A 17193-nucleotide genomic window follows, 5' to 3' on the forward strand; every position below is an offset into this window, starting at 1 on the left:
CTCATCTCCCCCATCTCTGTACACTGAAGTGACCCTAGATTCTATCCTCTGTTCTATTGACACTCGTTTACTGGTTGTGAGCACCCTGTGGCCTGCTTCCCTCCACCCAGCCTGTCGTTTGCACTCAGTACATGTTTGCCGACAGGTACTGAAATGAGTTGAGAAAGCAGGTTCTGTCCATGAGTTTCTATGGAAAGAACCTTCTTAAGAATTTAAAAACAGGGCGCCTGGGTGGCTCAGTCATTAAGCATCTGCCTTTGGCTCAGGTCATGATCCCAGGGTCCTGGGATCGAGCCCCGCATCAGGCTCCCTGCTCAGCGGGAAGCCAGCTTCTCCCTCTCCCACTCCCCCGCTTGTGTTCCTTCTCTCGCTGTATCTCCCTCTCAAATAAATAAAATCTTTAAAAAAAAAAAAAAGAATTTAAAAACAGCAACAACAAAAAAAGCCGGCTGGGAATGGGGGTGTAGACTAAAACACTGCACTCACTTGACCATCTCTCTAACATCTATTATCCGTGAGCAGAAGCAGCATTGCACAGAGCGTTGGTGGTCAGACTGTGAGTACATCGCGATTATCGAGTGACTTGTTGAACTGCAGATTCCTGAATTCTCCCTCAGTCGTTCTGACCCAAGCAGTCTGGGACGGGGCTCAGAGATGGGCATTTAGCAAGCACCCAAGTGACGCTGATGTAAGTGGTCCCCCCTGCACACCACGCTCTGGGAAACAGGGGGCACCATTCCTCAAAACGAGATCTGCAGTTGGGGCTAGTTTGAGAAAGCTTTCTCAGGATCCAGGATGAGAAGAGGACAGATATCAAATGTAATCCTCTTTTATACTACTTTGAAAGAGTAATTTTATGCCTATTGAATCTAACAATCACTTTAAAAATAAGGCTTGTATTTTAAATGTCCTTCATTTCACTATTCCAATAAATCCTTTTCATTGTATTTTAGAGACTACTGATGTGTGACAGGTTGTGGGGGGAAAACCTGATTCTTCACGGGCAGTTTGCGAAGCCCTGGCTTTGGAGAAAGAGTTCACGCTCTGTCATCTCAAAACCCCAGATTCAAATTCTGGCTTTTCTATCTGTCCATTAGAGGAGGATAGGCCAGTTCGTCAACTTCTATAAGCCTGGTGCCTTCATCTGTAAAGGATGGATACTACTACTTTAAAATTTGCCCCTGCAGGGTTGTGGTGACAATTTAATGATAGACTTTATCACTTTGTTGCAGCTAATAATTAGTGAGCTTTTACCATGTGCTAAGTGCTTTCCGTATGGTAAAGCTCCTGTAATTTGGCAAAGCTCGTTTAATTCCTGCAGCAATGAGTGCCTGAGGCAGATTCTGCTATCAGCCACTTCCACAGTCCCCAGAGAGGTGATCCGGCTGCTGACTCACTCCCAGCCCTTAGCTCCTGAGTTCTCTCAGCGGGAGCCAGCATAGGTCGAAACATTAACAGTTACGTCAAAATATTTCTGACAAGCCACAATTTTGTTCAAGTTAGAAACATGGTAAGCAACAGGAAACCAACTTGTAGTTAATCAATCTGCAGAGAGAGTGAAAGGAAGCCAGGAGAGATTTCACAGTGTCTGGGTAGCTGTGTTTGCCAGTGTTTACCTGAGGGCAAGCCCAGCCTCCGAGCTAATGGTGGGGGAGAGGGAAATCCTGCCCAGATCAAAGCCCTGAAGATAAAGGGGCTTTCATTCCTGCTTGCCCCAACCGTTCCAGACCCAGGCTGCAAAAACTGTCTCTTAACAGAGATTAGATCTTTTCCCAGCCAGGCAGGCACTGATGGAGAAGGAAGGCCTGAGTACATTTCCCTGAGGTTTTCGAAAAGCATGAGAACAGAACTCGGGGCGGGTACTGAGTCCCCACCACAGATGGTGCAGCTGCTCTGTGGTTTCTGACCAGAGCCAGCCACTCCGGATGGGTAAGGAGAGCTCTGAACTCAGGACGAACAGAGCCACGGCAAAGGGAAAGCACAGGCCATTTGCTACTGTCTTCAACCTCATGCCTTCCACGGTTGTATATTTGTACAAATATTTGCCTTCCCATTTGACAGGTATCTGACTGAAAGGAGGCACTTCGCACCCCAACAGCTTCCTCTCTGGATGATGCCCACTGCCCAGTACAAGCGCTCAGAGCCCCAGCCCCAGCCGGTATCTTGCAGTCTTACCACACCGTGAATCACTGTGCACTCCACTCCACCAGTCAGAGTTGAGCCAAGAAAGAAGAGCAGAAGAGCCTAAAAGGAGGGTTGAACAAGCACTGCACGCCTCGCAAGCAACAGGCCCACCCCTTTTTCTTTCAGCCCACACCCAACAGAGAAGCTGAGAGAACAGAAAATGGGCCTCCCTCCTCCTCAGGAAGTGGGACTGTTTCACCTCCTCTTAATATTTAAAAAAGAATGATGTTTATATGATAGCAGTTTTTACACATACAAATAGGTATAGGGAGTAACACAATGAACTTGATTTCAGAACCCAGCTCCAAAGAGTACCAACAACTTGCCAACTTGATGTGTTCCCCTCCCCCTCTTCCTTCTCTGGTGTAATTAAAAAAAGCAAATGTCAGCCCTCGAATCCGTCTCCATCACCAGCTCTTCTCCATTGGCGTTCCATGAGAAAATGAAGGCCTAATGTCCTACGACATCCATTTATGTCATAAATGAACTTACCTCGATGGCATCCAGGATGGTATTAGCTATGTGCCATCCTTGGGAGACGTGGGACCAGAGGCCCTCAAATAATTTTCTATGGAGCTTAATTCTCTATAATATGCCACACACACCCTGGGTTCTGCTAAAAAATACATGAGGATATATATAGAACCACAGTGCCATTAATACCCAATCCACATTCCAATTTTTACCAGTTCTCCCAAAATTTACACTAAATTCCTTAAATGAGGATCCAAACATTTTGTGTGGATGATATACCACTCTCAACTCTCTTTTAATTTATAGTAGTTCCCCACACCCTTATTTTCCTTTTTTTAGGACATATATTTGTGGAAGAAACGAAGTCGTCTGACCCATGGAATGTGCCTAGTACTGAATCTGGTGGAGGACCTCCTTATGGTATTGTTTAACTTACTCCTCTCTGCTCTGTGTTTCCTGTAAACGGAGTGTTAGATTTCAAGGCTTGTTGAGATTCCGTGGTTTCAAGTTTAATGGTTCTCCCAAGTTTTTTATATGTAGGAGGGACTAAGTCCTGGTTGTCTAGGGGAGTTCAGGGTAAGGGACATGAGCAGAGAGGCCTGAGCTCCTCCACTTTGCAGCAGTCCCAGAGTCCGTGAGAACAACACGCACAAATACTTAGAGAGAGAGGCTCATTCATGCTTCCAATGCTTATTGCCTACTGCGATCCAACTGGAGATACGGCCATGCAGAAATCAGCCAGAAATCCCACACCCCCCCAGAACTTGCCTTCCAGTGAGGGCAACAGTGGAAGAGTAAAACAAAATAAATATGTATGTGATGCTTTGCAAGTGGATAACTGCCATGCGGAAAATTAAAGCAGGGAAGATGGAATAGGGACAGCAGGGTGTATGAGGGCAGGGAGCAGATCAGTGTTAAATTGGATGGTCCGAAAGCTCCACTGAGAAAAAGGCATTTGAGCAAAGACTAGAGGGAGGTGCAAGAGGGGTCATGCAGATTTCTGAAAGAAGGCGATTCCAGGTGGATGGAACAGCAAAATCCCTGGGCAGGGGCTGTCCTGACCTGTTTCAAGAACAGCATGGAGGCCAGGAACAGAGCAGGTGAAGAGAAGGGTAGCAGACGATGAGGCCAAGAAGCGTTGGGAGCCAGATCACGTAGGGCCTTTGGCTGGTGTAGGAGTCTAGCTTTCACCCCGAAGAAGGCTTGGCTGACTTAGGTTTGAAAGGGATCATTCTGGCTACTGTGCCGAGAATCAAGAGCTGTACATAGCAGGGGGCAGGAAGTAAAAAAAAAAAACAAAAAAAAAACCGAAGACTTTTCAAAAGGTAATTGCAACAATCCAGGTGGAAAAGGCCATGAGCCATCTACTAAGCTCCTTCCTGGGTGCTAGCAATTTAGAAATGTTACCAAACTGAATCCTTACCAGCACCCCATGGGGTGGGCTATTACGAATCCTCTTTTATAAACAAAAAGGAAGCTCCAAGAGTTTAAGCCATTTGCTCAAGATATCATTGCCAATGGTCAAACTAGATGATTCTAACCCCCCAAACTGCTCGTGCGATCCAACATACATCTCTCTACTCAGGGCCCTTCAAAGGGCTCCTAAGAGCCTGGCTGCTTTCAACTGCCATGGCTGGTCACCATCTTGGACCTTCTGGCAACACATCTTTACTCTGCCCTGATCACCATCTCCTTAGCCCCTCAGTGTGCAAACCTCATCCTCCTCTGTACCTTAGAACCTAAATTTTCTGTCCCTAGAGACCCTGAATCCCTACTGCCCCCAGAGGGTACCTTAGTGAACCACAATGCCTCTGAGAAGCAGTCCACTTGTCCTGGCTTCCAGAAGCCTTCACCTTGATGGGCTCCCCTTTCTTAACTTGTGCTGGCTGGGCTGCCACTTAATCTCATAATGATTCCCCTTCCTGTTTCTCATGTCAAGGATGGCTGGCTGCCCCACCAAAACTGTGACCGTTCTGCCATTACAGAGTTGTGGCTGAAAGTGGCGGCCCAGCCAGGGATTACATTTTCCAGGAAGTGCACATGCACGCACATACACACCCTGCATCTCGGTGAGACCAGTGGACTATAAAAAGTGAGCAAAAATACCAAGTGCAGCTAGCATTACCCCAACAGAGCTTCTTAGTAGAGACTTCCTGAATTTTTATTTCTACTATCTAGGAACATCAGCAGAATTCTCAGCAATAGATTCTTCCATTATCCACACAGATCTCTCCTCACGTCAGCACTTCCCTAGCACAGGGAAGTAACAGGAGCTCCCCTTAATGTAGTCAAAGCCAGAGGTTCCTGAATTCTTCCACACATTTGTATTTGTATTGTCTTGTATTTGTTTCCTCCTGCTATGATTGCCAGGTTTTAAAAGATGCTATCAGCCAAATTTAATTAAGAATTTGAGTTCTTATTTGTTATCAAATGAACAGAGATACTGCTGCCAATAAGAGATTCTGATCAGCGTGAGACTGTCATTGTTATCACAATCAGCTGGTAAAATTCCAACATGGTAAAAGAAACTGGATAATTTCCTTGGTCTGTACAGGGGTTTTTTTGTTGTGTTTCTTTTTTTTTTAAAATAAATGTGCTTCTGCTCTCTGGCTTTTTGAAATACTCCAAGCGCCTGGTGGGTCTCTGGAGACCCTGGGCAAGGAATTCTGGTTTGTATGGCCCGAAACTTACCCCCAGTTAAAATCATACCTTTCTGATCCCAGCTGGCCTCCTGAAAAACAGGTTTCACTGGTTGGCTAGATATGTAGGGTGCTTAAAAAAACTACCCACAACTGCCCCTAACTAGGCAGAATTAAGGCATTCTTATCTGGAAGCATCTGGCCCCCAAGTGTGTAAAGCCCAGGAGCACAGCAGTATAAAACCAGAATTTTATTTACAGCAGATCAGATACAGTTGCCCCACCCATCCTCTCAGGGCTCAGCAGCTGAAGCAAGCGGCAGTTACATCAGAAAGACACCGCCTCCCCACCTCCGGGACTGAAGAGCAGACCTGTTACAGCCCAGCAGAGTAACTAGGGGGTCCAGGATTCTCGCTGAAGAGCAGAGGAGGACCAAATGACAACACAGGAGGGAAAGAGTTCTACTGAAAGACCGCAGATTAAGAATTTTCTCTTAAATCCTGATAATGAGGGTCTGATGAGCTACATCTTTCGTCAGAACCAGTTGAACTGTGTCTTTAATGAGAACAAGGATGTCGGCTAATGTGGTCTTAAACATAATTTTCTCCAGGAATTCCTGGGCCAGAGATTGTGCCAAGGACTGTTTGCTCTCCCCTTCCATCTTGATTTTTACAACTGGACAGGAGGATGTCAGGCCAGAGTTCTTGATATTTCCCAAAGGTCAAAGTCACTGACGTAAGCTGCCACTCCTTAAGGCCACCAAAGTGGCGACTGTTGACCTTGCTCACCTGAGCAAATTGATCTCTTTCCTGGGTCCAGCCCAAGGCCAGCTGGGCCACCATACAAAGAGAAAAGGGAAGAGAATGTAGAGGAGAAGGGGTTTGATTGAGGCTGTCCTCAGAGGAGCACCCTACCCCCAGTCCCATAGCCATAAAGGTCAGTGTAGGTGAAAGGAACCACTGGGGCACTCGGTATTTCTCTATATTACCTGGGCCTTAACATCACCTAGGAAGCATCTAAAAATATAGATGCCCAATACTGTCCTCGGTAGATTCTGATCTAATTGCTCTAGACCAATAAACAATAGAGTCATTGAAGAAGGTGAAGTGGGAGGGAGCCATGTTGGCTCAGCCAAGGATGAACATGGGTGGTGGGTCAACAACATGGCCTCAAGCACGTGAAGTCCTTGCTTATCACAGACTCCTCCACTACCCGGGAGTCCGCTGCCCCTTCACGGCCCAGAGTTCCTGAGGAGGTGGCAGGGCCTTGGCCTCAGTCCAGGTCTTCGAGAATTTCAGGCCAAACTGTTGTCAGTTCTGGGCCACCCGCTCCAAGGGGAGATGTGAATAATTCACATCTGTTATGAGGTCAGGGGGTGTCAGGACTACCAGAGAGAGTGCTAATTGCCCTTGCCTCAATGTGTGTCTTTCACCTTTCTCTCCCCTCAGCTGTGATCCTGACTTCAGTCACCAGATGACACAGGCAGCAATGTGACTGAAGATTAATCTTGTGGGCGCAGGAGTGTGCTCCATTCGGGCAGTCCCAGACAAGGGCTCGCACTCAACTTGCACTCCTGGAGGAATGGTCCTTCTCCCTAGAGGACAAGGGCTGGTTTTCTGAGGTTTTCTACATTTGCTTCCCTCCCCACCACCCATACACAAAAACCACTTTATATCTGCACCTAGCTGGTGCTTAATGGAGCATGCTGACCAGTGGAAGGCTTGGATATTATTCTTCAGGGGCCAGATCCACAGATCTCAGCATTCATTAGTTCATCACACCCTCAACCCTCCCTACTCGTCATTCCCTCCCTTCATTTCAGGGATCCCAGGGCATACCCATTCCTGGCCCATTTCCACAGAGGAAGCTTCCTAGACTCTCCAGGATGGAGTCCTCCTCCTGTGTGGGGCTCCACCACACTCCTGACCTAAGTGAATGTTGTCTTATAGGCTCCTCCAGGTGCCGTGGAAGGAGTCGAATCTTATTCTTCCAATTGGATAGGGCTCTATGGGGATAGAGTTCACCAACACCCATTCTGCTGCTTCAGTACTGCCAGGCACAAGGTATACAAGTGGTACTCAGTATCGGACTGGAGCCCACTGCCAGGGCTTATAATATGTATGTTGGGTGGGGGAAAGGTGGTTAATTTTTAAATAGAGCAATGATTTCAGACTTGAACTGAAATCATCAATGAACATGAAGCGCCTACTGGGTATGTATCCCTGCAGAGAGAGAGAGAGGGAGAGTGAAGTCACTGTGGCTCCTTCTGGGGGTTTCCTACGTGCCAGGTGCTGTACTAAACCTGAACACAGAAGAGTTCATTCAACCCTAACTGCCATCCTCTGAGGTTGGCATGGTTATCACTTCCATTTCCCAGAGAAGGAAGCTGAATTTTAAAGAGGTTGAAGGGCTTTGACTAGTAAATGGAAGGGCCAAAACTGGAATCCAGCACTGTCTGAATCGAAAGACCATGTTCTTAAAGCCTGTATTCCGGTGGCCATCTTGTTTGGCCTGCGACTCTCTCGGCCACAGGTGTGCCCACCCAACCCCAGAAGCAAATGATCTCAGTTATAAGGAAATCAACAGTGTTGGGTTCAAAGCCCAGTGCACACTTAGAATGCTAGATACTTGATATGGTGAATTGGATCTTTCAGCAGCCCTGGATGGTTGCTGTTATTACAGTGGACCTTGGCATTTACGGAGTCAACATTTGAAATTTTAACTATTGGAGAACAACCCCAAAGGTCCTAAACAGAAAACAAGCTGATTTTGCTCATGAATAAATATGAAGTATGTGCACAGAAAGCTGGCCAGAGCCAGTCCCTTAGTATGTGAGAGAGCTCATCCCCAGGCCATGACCCAGGGCACAGGGGGGTGGGCTCTGTGCCCTCCATGCACTAGAAGGTGATACAAGTAACTCCTTGTGAACTACAGTTCCCAAAGAAATGAGGCTGCTAGTCCATGTGAAGGAAAGTTTATACTCCATGATGAATTTCTGGTAACAGATTTATAAATGCCTATAGCCCTATATTCATGAAATCAGTAAGAGACAGAAATCGTTTAAATTGTTCAATTATGCATCGCTGCATATACGGGAGAAATTTTGTGCTCTGGTAGCATATGCTTCAGTCCCTTAACTGTCAGATGAGAATGAATGCCTCACCTTAGGGATGTTGTCAATAAACGAGAACTTGGTCACAATGATGAAGAGGATGCTGATTAAGAATTCTCAAAGATCTCTTGGGGCACCTGGGTGGCTCAGTCAGTTGAGCATCCAACTCTTGATTTCAGCTCAGGGAATGATCTCGGGGTGGTGGGATCGAGCCCCGGGTCGGGCTCCACACTCAGCGCCAAGTCTGCTTGAGATTCTCTCCCTCTCCCTCTCTTTGTGCTGCACCCCACCCCACTCTCTCTCTCTAGATAAATAAATATCTTTTTTTAAAAAAGAGAATTCTCAAAGATCTCAACAGAACACCCTCATGAATATCGAGTCTACTGTTGCAACACTTTATAGAAGAGGCACGTGAGGCTGGGGAAGTCATGTCTGGCCCTAAACCCTGTGAGCTTTCCTCCCTACAGCCCACTGGCAAGACAGCAAAAAAGTTGTCAACTGCTGCATGTTGACCCAATCAACGAATGTGACCTAGGAGGATGGAGGGGAAAGGAGGGGTGTGGGGGAAGTGAGAGAGCTGCACCTGGGCTCCCCACCGTCCCTCCCATCCACCCTACCCCCACCTCCCTGACCACTGCTGGTCTGGATATGGCAAAGCTGTGAGCTTACCTTTGGACCACATCTATTCAGATCAATCAATTCAACCAAGATGCTGGTAACTCTGGGCTCAGAACAGTAGGCCCACCGTAACTGCCACTCCCCTGCTCTCAAGACACTAACAGTCTTAAATACCATGAGAAATCAGACAAGGACGCGAATACCTAATGCACTCTTTACTTTGTCTGTCTCCCCCCACCCACAACACACATACACACAGCCCCAGACAGTGAGCACCTGAACCAGCTAGTTACCTCAATGTTGCCAGGGCCAAGGTCAATGCCTGTGGCTTGGCTTCATGTGCCAAATAAGTGAACATTTTCTTCTTGCAAAGAAGGTGCTCAAGAATCTTAGCCCAGGAGTAGGGACCTACATCCAAGCTGGGATCAAAGCGTCCATGGATGGGGAAAGCCTGGAGGATAGGAGAGAAACAGCATGGAGGTGGGTGAGGGCAGGGCACCAGGGCACAGAGAGAGGGTCAAGTCAGCCCGAGCAGGTGCATGAAGCTGAGCAGCAGGAGGGGACCCTGAAAGGGAGACTGGGGCCTCAGCCTGTAGCACTGTGAGTTGCTGTGGAAGAGTCTGGCGATTATCAGGCACACAGTAGAGAGCAAATAAGCTTCAGAGCAGGGGAGGGAAGTGATGAGCGAGCAGGGACTGTCCAGGGTCAGCAGGAAGAGGGTCACAACGCCCCCCTCCACTCCCTGAAAGCAGCCAACAAACTAGTAACAGCAGCTGCTTCTTGGCCACCTACTACATGCCACATCTGAGGCCAAATACCTGCTGAATCTTCAAAATAACCCCCCAAGGCAGGTAATTGTTGAACGCAGACACTGAGGCTCAGAGAGGCTGCGAGACGTGCCCACAAGCATCCTACTCTTAGAAGGCAGAGCCAGGATCTCAACTCAGATTTAACTCAAGGCCCACAGGCCAGAAAAACCTGGGTGCAGCCCCGAGTGCAGATGGGTCGAGGACCAAGACTGAGATGAGGAAGACACTCAGATGGGACCTGGTTTGGGAGGGTGGTGCAAAATTTCATGGGAACCCAGCTTTGCAGTCAGATGAATCTATACTTGGATCCCAGCTGCATTACTCATCTCTGTGGGATCTTAGGCAAATGTGATATGAGCGCTCCGGGTCTCAGTGTCCTCCTTTGTAAAATGTATGCAAAACCACCTACCTCCCAGGACTGCTGTAAGGGTTGGAAGTAAGGACCATGCTTAATAACTGGTGGCTTGTAGACCTGCACCCAGGCAGGAGCAGGGGAGGGGGCGTGGGACGGGGCGGCCTGGCTTCACTGTGGTGGGTGGAAGAAGTCTTCATTTGCTAGAGGAGATGAACTTTCTGGGAGTGTCATGAGTCAATATTTGTCTTTGGCTAAATGCAGGACCTCGATGTTCATCTCGACAAAGCCGACATCTGCTGCTTTCAGTGTTAACTCCTTCAGACACTGCCCCACAGCCAAGAGAAGCAGAATTAGGGACCCTCAGGAAGCCAGAGCCAAGGGAGTGGTTCGAGGAAGGCTGAACTCCTGGAAAACTCTGAAACCAGGTCCCAGCCTAGTGGTCCCTAGCTGTCCACCCAAATCACTGTGTGTCCTTGCAAGTCATGTATCCTCTCGAGCCTCTGTTTGCTCACAAGAAAAGGAGCTGAACAATCCTTACTTCACAGGGCTACAGTGAAGCCCAAGGGAGAAAACAGAGGAGAAGGAACTTTCCAGCACACAGATGAAACTATTGTTATTTTAACTTTCTCTAAGACCATGTGTAACTTCATCACCTCTATAAAGCCATTGGAAACAAAGCTTGTAGGTAAAGCACCTGCCCATTTCAGAGAGGAAAAAGAAACACTGTTTAAGGAACATCGACTTAAGACAATCAAGATTTCTTCTTAAATTAAAGCATACTTCGATTATGAACAGAGGTGACTTATAACTGTTAGAAGAATCACTTCTCTGTGATCGTACGCATGAAACATAAAGCTGTTCAGTGCCCTCAGAGTTTGTCCCCCCAGAGCCCTCTGCAGACCCCACGGGGGTGGGGGGGGGCGGGGCGGGGAAGTTCTGCTCTCATTCCCATGGAGCAGAGGGCTCGATGCCTGGGGCAGGAAAAGCCAGTAGAGCCCAATTCTCACAAGAAAGCCTGCTGTCCTTTCTCTGGATTTTCCCTCAATTCAGAAAATAGTCCAAACTCACTCCCCGTCCCAACCTTACCCTTAGGTCTCCTGCAGCTGCACTGGGCCCCGAGAAGAAAACAGGAAGTCAGTGAAGTGGTCCCAGGGCGAAACCAGGGGAGGCGGGGAGCCCTGAGGTCTGGGCACCCAACCTTGATTTCAGGAGAAATGCTTCTCTGCCCAGTCAACAGCATCCATGCTCTGAGCTAAGGGTGGTAGGGTGTTCTGGCCTTCTTGCTTGGTGTTGAAATAACCTAAAGGGTTCTCACCACCCCCCCACCTCCCACCAATCAAAAGCTGTAAATAGAGAAAGAATACGTTGGGTTCTCTCTTAGTCCACGAGCGGACTGATTATTTAGAGCCAGAGTCTTCTTTTCTGTTTCAGCTGTTCTCAACTTTCTGGAAGGGGTGTGTGTGTGTGTGTGTGTGTGTGTGTGTGTGTGTGTGTGTGTGTGTGTATAGTAAGAACAAGTCCAATTTAGGGGCTCTGGGCCTAGGTATAGAGAAACAGTGCGAGGAAGATGAAGGACCAGGGAGGGGGCAGTGAATTGAGGCGGAGACCCTCCACTTGGCTGGATCGCCCCGGAAAGATCACATTCCAGGTCTGATTTCTGCTCCAAAGAATAAGATGAGACACTGCTAAACACACCCACCTGAAGTTCACCCCAAGCTCTGAACTAAGCAAGGCAATGTGCATTTCCACTGACCCAGATAAATACGATTAGCAGTCAGTCAAAATTCCTGCCTCCAAGTTCACCCAACTCCCCAAGATGGATTTCCTGGCTTATGATAACTGCCTCCATCTCCCAGCCATGACTCAAAGACAAGGGAGACTGCAAAGAACGAAAGGTAAAGAGACAGTGACTCAAACAGGAGCAGCAATTCCTGCAGGGGCCTTTCCTGTGTGTGTGTGCAGGGGGAGACACCCAGTTCTGAGCATGGGACAGCAGGAGGTCCTTTTATCATTTCCTAATCCTCAGCTTCCCAAGGACAATGACAGCTACCACCTCCTGATGGACACAGGGCACCAGGCTGGCCCCTGTGAATCTCTATTACCTTGCCCCCATGGAGCCTGGCAGCCTGCTCGAGGTCTTCCCTGAAGACATCTGAGCCACAGAGAGACTGAGGTTGTAGAGTCAGCAGCTAGTAAGTGACAGAGCCAGGATTAGAACCCAGGGCTCCTTGTGTCTGTTCTCCTCTTATCTTCAAAGTGGGGACTGAGGAAAGGGCGACAAATGTCCTCTTTTTTTCTACTCTCCTCCCCTGCTCCCTCCCTGAAAGGAGAGGAACCAATTCAGTGCCAGGCTAGGGAATTCAATGTCACTGGAAACCAAAGAAAAACACATGAAAACAGTAAGTTACCACCTTCCCCCCTCTATCAAATTAATAGAGGCTGAAAATATATATAACATAGAGCTGCCAAGAGCAGTCTTATAAACCTCTTGTATGGAAATTACATACAACATCTCCTCTGAAGGGCAATTTGGCAAAATGTATCAAAGCATCAAATATCCATTCTCTTTTAACTCAGTAGTCACATCTGAAAAAGTTAATAATCAGAGACGCTGTCAAAGACTGTAGTTCCAACTCTGCCCACAGGTAACCTGAAACAACCTCAATTTACAACAATAGAGGAATACCTAAATGTTATGGAATATCCACAGGATGGGATATGATTAAATAATTAAAAATCACATCCATGAAGATTTCTTAAAGCTTTTTAATGAACAACTGCATACATACAGAAAACTACAGAAAGTAGTAAATGGAACCATCAAGTACCCATTACCCAGCATCTGCAATGATCAATTTACGGCCAATTTTGGGTTTTTTTGTTTTGTTTTCTAAGGTTTACTTATTTATTTGAGAGAGAGAGCATGAGCATGAGCTGGGAGAGGGAGAGAATCTTCAAGCAGACTCCCAACTGAGCGCGGAGCCTGCCACAGGGCTCGATCTCATGACCCATGAGATCTTGACCTGAGCCAAAACAAAGAGTTGGACGCTTAACTGACTGAGCCACCCAGGCGCCCCAATTTATGGCCAATCTTATCTCATCCATATCCACTGAGTCCCCCACCTTGGGTTTTAGAAGCAAATCGCAGACACCACAGCACTGCATCCATAAATATGTCAGTACATATTTCTAAAATGTATTTCTTTTAAAAACAACTAAAATATCATTATCAAACCTAATAAAACTTTCAGTAATGAAGGTTTCTAAACAAAAAAAGTGTTTATAATACAATGTGAATTGATAAAGAGTATTATAAAACCATATATGCTATAATCTTAGTTGGAAGAAAGAGAGGGGAGGGAGGGAAGAGAAAAAGAAATGCTATTCATAGAGAAAATAACTTGAAGAAACCATATCCAAAATACTTCCAGTAGTATACAGCTATCCCTGTGTCATGGCGTTAGAGAGGATTTTTGTTCACTTTTGTATTTTTGTCTGTAGTTTCACTAACAGGAATCTATGGTGTTAGATACCTACTTATCATTTCTCTTATTCTTCTTTCATTCAAGTTCAAAGTTTCCCACTGGTATCATTTCCCTTCAGCCTGAAAAACTTCTGTTAGCAGTTAAGAGCAGGAGTGCTAGAAATGAAGTTTCTGGATTTTCCTTCATCTGTGATCTTTATTTTTCCTTCACTTTCCTAAAATATATTTTTTCTGGATATAAAATTCTGAGTTGATAGGTCTTTTCTTGCAGTACTTTCAAGATGTTATTCCACTGTCCCTGGCCCACATGGTTAGAAATGAGAAGTCTGCAGTTGTTTTAATAGGTTTGCCTATAAAATAGGAAATGTGTCTTATTTCCCTGGCTGCCCTCATATTTTTTCACCTTCTGGGCTGGGACTCCAATAACATGAATTTTCAACTTGTTGATGTTGTCCCATGGTATTCTGAGATGCTGTTCATTTTTTCCCAATAAAAAATGTACAAGTATAAAATACTGCATAATTTCTATTGATCTATCTTCAAGTTCATGGATTTTTTTTTTTCTCTGTCATCTCTTTTCTGTCACTAAGCCCATACAATGAATTTATTACTTCAGATGTCATCTTTTCAATTCTAAAATTTTCATCAGGTTATTTTGTATAGTTTCTATTTTTCTGCTGATAATTTCTATCTTTTCATTCATTTCAAGAGTGAAGAATGGTTATAACAGCTACTGTACTTCTGTCTCGTAATTCCACCATCTTAGTCATCTCAGGGTTAGCACCTATTATGGTCTTTTCCCTTGAGTATTATTCAGATTTTCCTGGCTCTTTTTATATTGAGAAAATTTGGATTGTATCCTGGACTTTTGAATAATATATTATGAGACTGAATCCTGCTAAAATTCTCTGGAAAAAAAAGTTGATATTTTTGTTTATTTATTTAACAGACAATTAACCCACTTAGGTCCAGATTGAAAATTCTGTCTCATCTCTTGCGACTGGTAGCTTTGCTGCCAGTTTGGATTTCAAAGCCTTCGCTAGGCTAATTGGGTCTGCCTGTCACATAGGCAACTCAGGGCTCATCCAGGACCTGGGTAGTGTTAATGTCATAGTCAAGTACTCCAAAATTTTGCTGTGCTTCTTTGCGCCTATTCCATGCACACACACCTTGGAGTAGGCCCATGACTTATACCAATCCATGCACAGAGTGAATGGGGCCCTTTTTCCAGCTCTCTTCTCTCAGGGATTTCCTCCCACTCCCTGGTGGCTCCTTTGCCGGGTTCTTCTGGCTGGAAAGATGGGGCCATCTCAGAGTTTTAGCCTCCCACACCACGTGCAATTCCACATGACAAAGGCCATTATGGGTCATCATCCAAGTTCCAGGGCCAGTATCCTGTCTGCATGCTATCACTCTCAGGGCTCTCATGTAGTTGCTTTTGCATTCTGTCCAGTTTTTTAGTTGTAAACAGAGGGAGGTTATAGTTGGATTACATCATCTTGGCTGGTACTGCTGCCCTTCCTTCTCAGCAATTTTTACTTCTCAAAATTTCACTCATCTCTCCAAAGCTCCATTAAAATACCATTTCCTTCCAAGAAGTCGTCCTTCTTCTCCTAGCTAGAAAACCTTTCCTCTTCCTCTATATTAGTGAAGATTCAGATTTGGCAATATTGAGACTCAAAGCCAAATCTTTTCATGACCATCTTTGTTCAAAGATCTGGGTTCAAGGACATGGCTGGAATGAAATCAAACCCAACCAAGAAGCCTCACGGTGGTTAGGAGAATAGATTTCGCCTAAAACCCAGCTTTGCTAATTGCTGGATGTGTGACTTTAGGCAGGTCACTTAATTCTATGTATCTCAGTTTCCTCATCTATGGAATGGAAATAATAATACCACAGAGAATTGTTGTGAAGATTAATTAGGTTAATAGTTAGAAAGCACCTAGAATAATGCCATATTGTAAGTGTAAGAGATTATCACTCTCTCAGAGATTCCCATAACTTTGCTCAGCAGATGAGGTAACCCTACACAGGGAATAAGAAAGAACAGACAGAATAAGCTCTAGCTCCACCTCTTACTATGCCCTGAAAGGGACTGTAATTATTTTGGTAAATGCTTAAAAGAGCACAATTTGTGTGCCTGGGTGAATCTTCTGAGAAGCCGCATGGTAGAACGAAAGGATAATTGCCTAAGGTGGGTTAGGAGATCTGGCTTCCAGAACTGGTTCTCCCTTGGGTCTGGCTTTTCTGTTCTAAATCACAGCTACATAGGGTGGAGACTGGTTTACCTGCACATGGCTGACAGAGTCAACCTTTGTAAAAGGCAAATGGAATTGGATCATTTCTTAATTTACCCTCCAATGCCTTCCTGATACACACATAATAAAGTGCAAAATTTTAGACTGTTGCCGCAGAGCTTTTGTGATTTTTACTGCTGCTGTCATTATCTGTAACCTCATCTTCTGCACCTCCCTCACAGCCCTCACATTGCAGCTGGACTAAACTAAAGTTCACCGGTCCCACCTCACCATTTCCCCTTCGCACCACTGCTGTCAGCCTTGAGCTCAAATACTTCTCCCTGCCCTCTTGTCAAATATGTTAAATGACTCCTTTTCTATGCCAACTCCTCAAGGACTTCTGAGAGGTTTTCCCACTGCTTGGTTTGGCCCTCCCTCCCTTGTGTCCTAGAGCTCTCCGTACGCACCCTGGTAGCACTTTCCAGTAGATGGCAATCACTTATTTTATAGGTCCTTCTCTCCCTCACTGTACCAGTGTTTATCAAAAATATGTATTTTACATGAGTTGGTCTCAAAATCAATTCAGAGCATCACTACCAGCTTTTTAAAAAATAGAATAAACTGTGTGTGTGTGAGAGAGAGAGAGAGAGGGAAAGAGAGAGAGAGAAAGTTCTATTTTTCTAGAGAACTCTAACACATTGATACAGCCTCAATGCATTCTCAGTCAAAATCCCCACTGTTATTTTGTAGACACTGACAAGCTAAGTCTAATATTTATAAGGAAATCCAAAGGACCTAGAATAGCAAAAGCAATCTTATATGAACAAAGTTAAAGGACTTACATTACCAAACTTATTATAAAACCACAGAAATTGAGACAATGTGTTATTGGTATAAGGACAGACAACTAAATCAAGGAAAAAAACCCACAAAATCCCCTAAATGGGCCCACACATACACAGTAACAATTTTTTCAGCGGTACCAACGAAATTCAATGGAGAAAGGAAAATCTTCTTAAGAAATTGTTCTGAAATGTCTGGATATCTATGCAGGAAAAAAAGTGACCTTCGACATCTACTTCACTTTAGCCATACAATTAATTTGACAATGATCTTGGACCTATATGTGAAAGTTTAAACGATAACACTTCTAGAAGCAAATATAGGAGAGTATCTTCATGAACCTGGAGCAGACAAAGATACCTTAGGGCACAAAAGGCACTAAATAACAAAAGGAAAAATAATGGTTAAGTAGAAGTTCATCACATTTAAAGTCCAATT

The 17193-nt window shown here is 45.5% G+C and overlaps 1 protein-coding gene across 12 annotated transcripts in view; it reads right to left on the minus strand.

The window, feature by feature from the left end:
• The window catches only part of ST6GAL1 (ST6 beta-galactoside alpha-2,6-sialyltransferase 1), a 117529-nt gene that overhangs the window by 39027 nt on the left and 61309 nt on the right, over window positions 1–17193 (minus strand). The window contains exon 1 of one of the 12 annotated variants that reach the window (XM_078068162.1): window positions 9320–9477. The exons of 9 other annotated variants lie outside the window; for them this stretch is intronic. The gene's annotated coding sequence lies outside the window, so the exon portion shown is untranslated. Of the gene's footprint in view, window positions 1–2175; window positions 2293–4449; window positions 4547–9319; window positions 9478–17193 lie in introns of those variants that run through there. 2 more of the 12 variants (XM_036066697.2, XM_078068163.1) reach the window with 2 other exon arrangements.

The sequence above is a fragment of the Halichoerus grypus genome, chromosome 1 (assembly GCF_964656455.1).
Source record: "Halichoerus grypus chromosome 1, mHalGry1.hap1.1, whole genome shotgun sequence".
Classification (NCBI taxonomy): domain Eukaryota; kingdom Metazoa; phylum Chordata; class Mammalia; order Carnivora; family Phocidae; genus Halichoerus; species Halichoerus grypus.